Consider the following 13,838-nt stretch of genomic DNA (forward strand, 5'->3'; position numbering starts at 1 on the left):
TATACACAGATAACTACCATAACCGGACCACCAGGACTATACACAGATAACTACTATAACCGGACCATCAGGACTATACACAGATAACTACTATAACCGGACCATCAGGACTATACACAGATAACTACTATAACCGGACCACCAGGACTATACACAGATAACTACCATAACCGGACCACCAGGACTATACACAGATAACTACCATAACCGGACCACCAGGACTATACACAAATAACTACCATAACCGGACCACCAGGACTATACACAGATAACTGCCATAACCGGACCACCAGGACTATACACAGATAACTGCCATAACCGGACCACCAGGACTATACACAGAAAACTACCATAACCGGACCACCAGGACTATACACAGATAACTACCATAACCGGACCACCAGGACTATACACAGATAACTGCCATAACCGGACCACCAGGACTATACACAGAAAACTGCCATAACCGGACCACCAGGACTATGCACAGATAACTGCCATAACCGGACCACCAGGACTATACACAGATAACTGCCATAACCAGAGCACCAGGACTATACACAGATAACTACCATAACCGGACCACCAGGACTATACACAGATAACTGCCATAACCGGACCACCAGGACTATACACAGAAAACTACCATAACCGGACCACCAGGACTATACACAGATAACTACCATAACCGGACCACCAGGACTATACACAGATAACTGCCATAACCGGACCACCAGGACTATACACAGATAACTGCCATAACCGGACCACCAGGACTATGCACAGATAACTGCCATAACCGGACCACCAGGACTATACACAGATAACTACCATAACCGGACCACCAGGACTATACACAGATAACTGCATCATAACCGGACCACCAGGACTATACACAGATAACTACTATAACCGGACCACCAGGACTATACACAGATAACTGCACCATAACCGGACCACCAGGACTATACACAGATAACTACCATAACCGGACCACCAGGACCATACACAGATAATTAATATAACCGGACCACCAGGACTATACACAGATAACTACTATAACCGGACCACCAGGACTATACACAGATAATTAATATAACCGGACCACCAGGACTATACACAGATAACTACTATAACCGGACCACCAGGACTATACACAGATAACTACTATAACCGGACCACCAGGACTATACACAGATAACTACCATAACCGGACCACCAGGACTATACACAGATAACTACTATAACCGGACCACCAGGACTATACACAGATAACTACCATAACCGGACCACCAGGAGTATACACAGATAATTAATATAACTGGACCACCAGGACTATACACAGATAACTACTATAACTGGACCACCAGGACTATACACAGATAACTACCATAACCGGACCACCAGGACTATACACAGATAACAACCATAACCGGACCACCAGGACTATACTCAGATAACTAATATAACCGGACCACCAGGACTATACACAGATAACTGCCATAACCGGACCACCAGGATTACACACAGATAACTAATATAACCGGACCACCAGGACTATACACAGATAACTACTATAACCGGACCACCTGGACTATACACAGATAACTACTATAACCGGACCACCAGGACTATACACAGATAACTGCCATAACCGGACCACCAGGACTATACACAGATAACTACCATAACCGGACCACCTGGACTATACACAGATAACTACTATAACAATAACTGGACCACCAGGACTATACACAGATAACTACAATAACTGGACCACCAGGACTATACACAGATAACTACTATAACCGGACCACCAGGACTATACACAGATAACTACTATAACAATAACCGGACCACCAGGACTATACAGAGATAACTACCATAACTGGACCACCAGGACTATACACAGATAACTAATATAACTGGACCACCAGGACTATACACAGATAACTACTATAACCGGACCACCAGGACTATACACAGATAACTGCCATAACCGGACCACCAGGACTATACACAGATAACTACTATAACCGGACCACCAGGACTATACACAGAAAACTACCATAACTGGACCACCAGGACTATACACAGATAACTACCATAACCGGACCATCAGGACTATACACAGATAACTACCATAACCGGACCACCAGGACTATACACAGATAACTACTATAACCGGACCATCAGGACTATACACAGATAACTGCCATAACCGGACCACCAGGACTATACACAGAAAACTACCATAACCGGACCACCAGGACTATACACAGATAACTACCATAACCGGACCACCAGGACTATACACAGATAACTGCCATAACCGGACCACCAGGACTATACACAGATAACTGCCATAACCGGACCACCAGGACTATACACAGATAACTGCCATATCCGGACCACCAGGACTATACACAGAAAACTACCATATCCGGACCACCAGGACTATACACAGATAACTACCATAACCGGACCACCAGGACTATACACAGATAACTGCCATAACCGGACCACCAGGACTATACACAGATAACTGCCATAACCGGACCACCAGGACTATGCACAGATAACTGCCATAACCGGACCACCAGGACTATACACAGATAACTACCATAACCGGACCACCAGGACTATACACAGATAACTGCATCATAACCGGACCACCAGGACTATACACAGATAACTACTATAACCGGACCACCAGGACTATACACAGATAACTGCACCATAACCGGACCACCAGGACTATACACAGATAACTACCATAACCGGACCACCAGGACCATACACAGATAATTAATATAACCGGACCACCAGGACTATACACAGATAACTACTATAACCGGACCACCAGGACTATAAACAGATAACTACTATAACCGGACCACCAGGACTATACACAGATAACTACCATAACCGGACCACCAGGACTATACACAGATAATTAATATAACTGGACCACCAGGACTATACACAGATAACTAATATAACCGTAACCAGACCACCAGGACTATACACAGATAACTACCATAACTCCCCTACAACCAGACCACAAGGACTATACAAAACTACCCTACAACCGGACCACCAGGACTACACAGATATTACTGTAACCATAGCTGCACTACAACCGGACCACCACAACTATACACAACGAATCTAACAGGACCACCAGGACCATATACGGATGGCAATAACCATAGCTACACTAAAATCAGACCACTAGGACTATACAAAGATAAGTACACTACAACCGGACCACCAGGACTATACACAGATAACTGCACCATAACCGGACCACCAGGACCATACACAGATAACTACCATAACCGGACCACCAGGACCATACACAGATAACTACCATAACCGGACCACCAGGACTATACACATAACTGCCATAACCGGACCACCAGGACCATACACAGATAACTACCATAACCGGACCACCAGGACTATACACAGATAACTACTATAACCGGACCACCAGGACTATACACATAACTGCCATAACCGGACCACCAGGACTATACACAGATAACTACCATAACCGGACCACCAGGACTATACACAGATAACTGCCATAACCGGACCACCAGGGCTATACACAGAAAACTACCATAACTGGACCACCAGGACCATACACAGATAACTACCATAACCGGACCACCAGGACTATACACAGATAACTGCACCATAACCGGACCACCAGGACTATACACAGATAACTGCCATAACCGGACCACCAGGACTATACACCGATAACTGCCATAACCGGACCACCAGGACTATACACAGATAACTGCACTATAACCGGACCACCAGGACTATACACAGATAACTACCATAACCGGACCACCAGGACTATACACAGATAACTACCATAACTGGACCACCAGGACTATACACAGATAACAACCATAATCAGACCATCAGGACTATACACAGATAACTACCATAACCGGACCACCAGGACTATACACAGATAACTATCATAACCGGACCACCAGGACTATACACAGATAACTGCCATAACCGGACCATCAGGACTATACACAGATAACTACTATAACTGGACCACCAGGACTATACACAGATAACTACCATAACCGGACCATCAGGACTATACACAGATAACTACCATAACCGGACCACCAGGACTATACACAGATAACTACTATAACCGGACCATCAGGACTATACACAGATAACTGCCATAACCGGACCACCAGGACTATACACAGATAACTGCCATAACCGGACCACCAGGACTATACACAGATAACTGCCATAACCGGACCACCAGGACTATACACAGATAACTACCATAACCGGACCACCAGGACTATACACAGAAAACTACCATAACTGGACCACCAGGACTATACACAGAAAACTACCATAACCGGACCACCAGGACTATACACAGATAACTACCATAACCGTACCACCAGGACTATACACAGATAACTACCATAACCGGACCACCAGGACTATACACAGATAACTGCCATAACCGGACCACCAGGACTATACACAGATAACTGCCATAACCGGACCACCAGGACTATACACAGAAAACTACCATAACCGGACCACCAGGACTATACACAGATAACTACCATAACCGGACCACCAGGACTATACACAGATAACTGCCATAACCGGACCACCAGGACTATACACAGATAACTGCCATAACCGGACCACCAGGACTATACACAGATAACTGCCATAACCGGACCACCAGGACTATACACAGAAAACTACCATATCCGGACCACCAGGACTATACACAGATAACTGCCATAACCGGACCACCAGGACTATACACAGATAACTGCCATAACCGGACCACCAGGACTATACACAGATAACTGCCATAACCGGACCACCAGGACTATACACAGATAACTGCCATAACCGGACCACCAGGACTATACACAGAAAACTACCATATCCGGACCACCAGGACTATACACAGATAACTACCATAACCGGACCACCAGGACTATACACAGATAACTGCCATAACCGGACCACCAGGACTATACACAGATAACTGCCATAACCGGACCACCAGGACTATGCACAGATAACTGCCATAACCGGACCACCAGGACTATACACAGATAACTACCATAACCGGACCACCAGGACTATACACAGATAACTGCATCATAACCGGACCACCAGGACTATACACAGATAACTACTATAACCGGACCACCAGGACTATACACAGATAACTGCACCATAACCGGACCACCAGGACCATACACAGATAATTAATATAACCGGACCACCAGGACTATACACAGATAACTACTATAACCGGACCACCAGGACTATACACAGATAACTACTATAACCGGACCACCAGGACTATACACAGATAACTACCATAACCGGACCACCAGGACTATACACAGATAATTAATATAACTGGACCACCAGGACTATACACAGATAACTGCCATAACCGGACCACCAGGACTATACACAGATAACTACCATAACCGGACCACCTGGACTATACACAGATAACTACTATAACAATAACTGGACCACCAGGACTATACACAGATAACTACAATAACCGGACCACCAGGACTATACACAGATAACTACCATAACCGGACCACCAGGACTATACACAGATAACTACTATAACCGGACCACCAGGACTATACACAGATAACTACTATAACAATAACCGGACCACCAGGACTATACAGAGATAACTACCATAACTGGACCACCAGGACTATACACAGATAACTAATATAACTGGACCACCAGGACTATACACAGATAACTACTATAACCGGACCACCAGGACTATACACAGATAACTACTATAACCGGACCACCAGGACTATACACAGAAAACTACCATAACTGGACCACCAGGACTGTACACAGATAACTGCCATAACCGGACCACCAGGACTATACACAGATAACTAATATAACTGGACCACCAGGACTATACACAGATAACTAATATAACCGTAACCAGACCACCAGGACTATACACAGATAACTACCATAACTCCCCTACAACCAGACCACAAGGACTATACAAAACTACCCTACAACCGGACCACCAGGACTACACAGATATTACTGTAACCATAGCTGCACTACAACCGGACCACCACAACTATACACAACGAATCTAACAGGACCACCAGGACCATATACGGATGGCAATAACCATAGCTACACTAAAATCAGACCACTAGGACTATACAAAGATAAGTACACTACAACCGGACCACCAGGACTATACACAGATAACTGCACTATAACCAGACCATCAGGACTATACACAGATAACTGCACTATAACCGGACCACCAGGACTATACAGAGATTACTATGAGTATAACCGCACCACCGGGACTAGGTATATCCATATAACCGCACCACCGGGACTAGGTATATCCATATAACCGCACCACCGGGACTAGGTATATCCATATAACCGCACCACCGGGACTAGGTATATCCATATAACCGCACCACCAGGACTAGGTATATCCATATAACCGCACCACCAGGACTAGGTATATCCATATAACCGCACCACCAGGACTAGGTATATCCATATAACCGCACCACCAGGACTAGGTATATCCATATAACCGCACCACCAGGACTCGGTATATCCATATAACCGCACCACCGGGACTAGGTATATCCATATAACCGCACCACCGGGACTAGGTATATCCATATAACCGCACCACCAGGACTAGGTATAGCCATATAACCGCACCACCAGGACTAGGTATATCCATATAACTGCACCACCAGGACTAGGTATATCCATATAACCGCACCACCAGGACTAGGTATATCCATATAACCGCACCACCAGGACTAGGTATATCCATATAACCGCACCACCAGGACTAGGTATATCCATATAACCGCACCACCAGGACTAGGTATATCCATATAACCGCACCACCAGGACTAGGTATATCCACATAACCGCACCACCAGGACGAGGTATATCCATATAACCGCACCACCAGGACTAGGTATATCCATATAACCGCACCACCAGGACTAGGTATATCCATATAACCGCACCACCAGGACTAGGTATATCCATATAACCGCACCACCAGGACTAGGTATATCCATATAACCGCACCACCAGGACTAGGTATATCCATATAACCGCACCACCAGGACTAGGTATATCCATATAACCGCACCACCAGGACTAGGTATATCCATATAACCGCACCACCAGGACTAGGTATATCCATATAACCGCACCACCAGGACTAGGTATATCCATATAACCGCACCACCAGGACTAGGTATATCCATATAACCGCACCACCAGGACTAGGTATATCCATATAACCGCACCACCAGGACTAGGTATATCCATATAACCGCACCACCAGGACTAGGTATATCCATATAACCGCACCACCAGGACTAGGTATATCCATATAACCGCACCACCAGGACTAGGTATATCCATATAACCGCACCACCAGGACTAGGTATATCCATATAACCGCACCATCGGGACTAGGTATATCCATATAACCGCACCACCAGGACTAGGTATATCCATATAACCGCACCACCAGGACTAGGTATATCCATATAACCGCACCACCAGGACTAGGTATATCCATATAACCGCACCACCAGGACTAGGTATATCCATATAACCGCACCACCAGGACTAGGTATATCCATATAACCGCACCACCAGGACTAGGTATATCCATATAACCGCACCACCAGGACTAGATATATCCATATAACCGCACCACCGGGACTAGGTATATCCATATAACCGCACCACCAGGACTAGGTATATCCATATAACCGCACCACCAGGACTAGGTATATCCATATAACCGCACCACCAGGACTAGGTATAGCCATATAACCGCACCACCGGGACTAGGTATATCCATATAACCGCACCACCAGGACTAGGTATAGCCATATAACCACACCACCAGGACTAGGTATATCCATATAACCGCACCACCGGGACTAGGTATATCCATATAACCGCACCACCAGGACTAGGTATAGCCATATAACCGCACCACCGGGACTAGGTATATCCATATAACCGCACCACCGGGACTAGGTATATCCATATAACCGCACCACCAGGACTAGGTATATCCATATAACCGCACCACCAGGACTAGGTATATCCATATAACCGCACCACCAGGACTAGGTATATCCATATAACCGCACCACCAGGACTAGGTATAGCCATATAACCGCACCACCGGGACTAGGTATATCCATATAACCGCACCACCAGGACTAGGTATAGCCATATAACCACACCACCAGGACTAGGTATATCCATATAACCGCACCACCAGGACTAGGTATATCCATATAACCGCACCACCAGGACTAGGTATAGCCATATAACCGCACCACCGGGACTAGGTATATCCATATAACCGCACCACCGGGACTAGGTATATCCATATAACCGCACCACCAGGACTAGGTATAGCCATATAACCGCACCACCGGGACTAGGTATATCCATATAACCGCACCACCGGGACTAGGTATATCCATATAACCGCACCACCAGGACTAGGTATATCCATATAACCGCACCACCGGGACTAGGTATATCCATATAACCGCACCACCAGGACTAGGTATAGCCATATAACCGCACCACCAGGACTAGGTATATCCATATAACCGCACCACCAGGACTAGGTATATCCATATAACCGCACCACCGGGACTAGGTATATCCATATAACCGCACCACCAGGACTAGGTATATCCATATAACCGCACCACCAGGACTAGGTATAGCCATATAACCGCACCACCAGGACTAGGTATATCCATATAACCGCACCACCAGGACTAGGTATATCCATATAACCGCACCACCAGGACTAGGTATATCCATATAACCGCACCACCAGGACTAGGTATATCCATATAACCGCACCACCTGGACTAGGTATAGACATATAACCGCACCACCAGGACTAGGTATATCCATATAACCGCACCACCAGGACTAGGTATATCCATATAACCGCACCACCAGGACTAGGTATATCCATATAACCGCACCACCAGGACTAGGTATATCCATATAACCGCACCACCAGGACTAGGTATATCCATATAACCGCACCACCAGGACTAGGTATATCCATATAACCGCACCACCAGGACTAGGTATATCCATATAACCGCACCACCAGGACTAGGTATATCCATATAACCGCACCACCAGGACTAGGTATATCCATATAACCGCACCACCAGGACTAGGTATATCCATATAACCGCACCACCAGGACTAGGTATATCCATATAACCGCACCACCAGGACTAGGTATATCCATATAACCGCACCACCAGGACTAGGTATATCCATATAACCGCACCACCAGGACTAGGTATATCCATATAACCGCACCATCGGGACTAGGTATATCCATATAACCGCACCACCAGGACTAGGTATATCCATATAACCGCACCACCAGGACTAGGTATATCCATATAACCGCACCACCAGGACTAGGTATATCCATATAACCGCACCACCAGGACTAGGTATATCCATATAACCGCACCACCAGGACTAGGTATATCCATATAACCGCACCACCAGGACTAGGTATATCCATATAACCGCACCACCAGGACTAGATATATCCATATAACCGCACCACCGGGACTAGGTATATCCATATAACCGCACCACCAGGACTAGGTATATCCATATAACCGCACCACCAGGACTAGGTATATCCATATAACCGCACCACCAGGACTAGGTATAGCCATATAACCGCACCACCGGGACTAGGTATATCCATATAACCGCACCACCAGGACTAGGTATAGCCATATAACCACACCACCAGGACTAGGTATATCCATATAACCGCACCACCAGGACTAGGTATATCCATATAACCGCACCACCAGGACTAGGTATAGCCATATAACCGCACCACCGGGACTAGGTATATCCATATAACCGCACCACCGGGACTAGGTATATCCATATAACCGCACCACCAGGACTAGGTATATCCATATAACCGCACCACCAGGACTAGGTATATCCATATAACCGCACCACCAGGACTAGGTATATCCATATAACCGCACCACCAGGACTAGGTATAGCCATATAACCGCACCACCGGGACTAGGTATATCCATATAACCGCACCACCAGGACTAGGTATAGCCATATAACCACACCACCAGGACTAGGTATATCCATATAACCGCACCACCAGGACTAGGTATATCCATATAACCGCACCACCAGGACTAGGTATAGCCATATAACCGCACCACCGGGACTAGGTATATCCATATAACCGCACCACCGGGACTAGGTATATCCATATAACCGCACCACCAGGACTAGGTATAGCCATATAACCGCACCACCGGGACTAGGTATATCCATATAACCGCACCACCGGGACTAGGTATATCCATATAACCGCACCACCAGGACTAGGTATATCCATATAACCGCACCACCGGGACTAGGTATATCCATATAACCGCACCACCAGGACTAGGTATAGCCATATAACCGCACCACCAGGACTAGGTATATCCATATAACCGCACCACCAGGACTAGGTATATCCATATAACCGCACCACCGGGACTAGGTATATCCATATAACCGCACCACCAGGACTAGGTATATCCATATAACCGCACCACCAGGACTAGGTATAGCCATATAACCGCACCACCAGGACTAGGTATATCCATATAACCGCACCACCAGGACTAGGTATATCCATATAACCGCACCACCAGGACTAGGTATATCCATATAACCGCACCACCAGGACTAGGTATATCCATATAACCGCACCACCAGGACTAGGTATATCCATATAACCGCACCACCTGGACTAGGTATAGACATATAACCGCACCACCAGGACTAGGTATATCCATATAACCGCACCACCAGGACTAGGTATATCCATATAACCGCACCACCAGGACTAGGTATATCCATATAACCGCACCACCAGGACTAGGTATATCCATATAACCGCACCACCAGGACTAGGTATATCCATATAACCGCACCACCAGGACTAGGTATATCCATATAACCGCACCACCAGGACTAGGTATATCCATATAACCGCACCACCAGGACTAGGTATATCCATATAACCGCACCACCAGGACTAGGTATATCCATATAACCGCACCACCAGGACTAGGTATATCCATATAACCGCACCACCAGGACTAGGTATATCCATATAACCGCACCACCAGGACTAGGTATATCCATATAACCGCACCACCAGGACTAGGTATATCCATATAACCGCACCATCGGGACTAGGTATATCCATATAACCGCACCACCAGGACTAGGTATATCCATATAACCGCACCACCAGGACTAGGTATATCCATATAACCGCACCACCAGGACTAGGTATATCCATATAACCGCACCACCAGGACTAGGTATATCCATATAACCGCACCACCAGGACTAGGTATATCCATATAACCGCACCACCAGGACTAGGTATATCCATATAACCGCACCACCAGGACTAGATATATCCATATAACCGCACCACCGGGACTAGGTATATCCATATAACCGCACCACCAGGACTAGGTATATCCATATAACCGCACCACCAGGACTAGGTATATCCATATAACCGCACCACCAGGACTAGGTATAGCCATATAACCGCACCACCGGGACTAGGTATATCCATATAACCGCACCACCAGGACTAGGTATAGCCATATAACCACACCACCAGGACTAGGTATATCCATATTACCGCACCACCAGGACTAGGTATATCCATATAACCGCACCACCAGGACTAGGTATAGCCATATAACCGCACCACCGGGACTAGGTATATCCATATAACCGCACCACCGGGACTAGGTATATCCATATAACCGCACCACCAGGACTAGGTATATCCATATAACCGCACCACCAGGACTAGGTATATCCATATAACCGCACCACCAGGACTAGGTATATCCATATAACCGCACCACCAGGACTAGGTATAGCCATATAACCGCACCACCGGGACTAGGTATATCCATATAACCGCACCACCAGGACTAGGTATAGCCATATAACCACACCACCAGGACTAGGTATATCCATATAACCGCACCACCAGGACTAGGTATATCCATATAACCGCACCACCAGGACTAGGTATAGCCATATAACCGCACCACCGGGACTAGGTATAGCCATATAACCGCACCGTCAGGACTAGGTATATCCATATAACCGCACCACCAGGACTAGGTATATCCATATAACCGCACCACCAGGACTAGGTATATCCATATAACCGCACCACCAGGACTAGGTATATCCATATAACCGCACCACCAGGACTAGGTATATCCACATAACCGCACCACCAGGACTAGGTATAGCCATATAACCGCACCACCGGGACTAGGTATATCCATATAACCGCACCACCAGGACTAGGTATATCCATATAACCGCACCACCGGGACTAGGTATATCCATATAACCGCACCACCAGGACTAGGTATATCCATATAACCACACCACCAGGACTAGGTATATCCATATAACCGCACCACCGGGACTAGGTATATCCATATAACCGCACCACCAGGACTAGGTATAGCCATATAACCACACCACCAGGACTAGGTATATCCATATAACCGCACCACCAGGACTAGGTATATCCATATAACCGCACCACCAGGACTAGGTATATCCATATAACCACACCACCAGGACTAGGTATATCCATATAACCGCACCACCAGGACTAGGTATATCCATATAACCGCACCACCAGGACTAGGTATATCCATATAACCGCACCACCAGGACTAGGTATATCCATATAACCGCACCACCGGGACTATACACAGATAAATACTCTATATATGGGTCACCCCAAGACTCCCCTCCATGTCTGGACACTTCCCCCCATTGTTCCCACAGCCTTCTCCTCAGTGCAGCCCCCCTCCCCCGATAGCAGCAGAGGGTCTGACCTGTGGGGGGCTCTGCCCGGGGAGAGGCTGCGGCTCACAGGCGGGAGGACCCGGGAGATCCAGTGGATCCAGTGATCGATGCGGGCACCCTCAGCTCTGAGCGTCCTCCCGATCCTCATCCCAGGACATAGTGCTGCTCCGTTCTGTGGGACAGGGACACGCTGCTGGGCTGGGGGAGGGGGAGGCACGGAAACCCCGCCCGGGGGAGGAAGGAGCGGAGGTGTGCTGTGCGGGGCAGGGAGCCGAGCAGCTGCTGCAGAACGTCCGGCCGTGATTGACAGCTGCGAGGGATGATTGACAGATGCGATGCATGTTACACTTAGGACATTAGATGATTGACAGGTGCTGTGCATGAGATAATGATTGACAGCTGACATCAGGATGATTGACAGTCTTAGCTTCTCTGAAGACACTGGGTGCTGGAGATATAAATCTCCAAAATGGTCCATCCGATCCATTTGGATCAATCATTATCTGACCTAAATCTTATTTTCAGACCCAGTTGCTGTCATTGTGTTGATTGAAGACCATGGACAGGGAGGAGCCGGGATAAACCTTTCATAATAAACCCAGCAAGACCCTTCCTTATCTCCTCCCAAGACATTTCAATCACTTAAAGAAAATCCATCACTTGCCTTAAATATATATATTTTATTACCTTCCGTAAATGTCGCTGTTCTCCTGAATCCGACGCTGCTTTTCTTTCGTTTCTACGCCTCTCCGTTCCTG

The 13,838-nt window shown here is 46.8% G+C and overlaps 1 protein-coding gene across 2 annotated transcripts in view; it reads right to left on the reverse strand.

Moving 5' to 3' along the window:
* The window catches only part of LOC142251656 (uncharacterized), a 95,988-nt gene extending 82,707 nt beyond the window's left edge, over nt 1-13,281 (reverse strand). For both annotated transcript variants that reach the window (XM_075324661.1, XM_075324660.1), the window contains exon 1: nt 13,110-13,281. The gene's annotated coding sequence lies outside the window, so the exon portion shown is untranslated. The remainder of the gene's footprint in view (nt 1-13,109) is intronic.
* Nucleotides 13,282-13,838: the final 557 nt, after the last annotated feature.

Source organism: Anomaloglossus baeobatrachus, chromosome 9 (genome assembly GCF_048569485.1).
Source record: "Anomaloglossus baeobatrachus isolate aAnoBae1 chromosome 9, aAnoBae1.hap1, whole genome shotgun sequence".
Classification (NCBI taxonomy): domain Eukaryota; kingdom Metazoa; phylum Chordata; class Amphibia; order Anura; family Aromobatidae; genus Anomaloglossus; species Anomaloglossus baeobatrachus.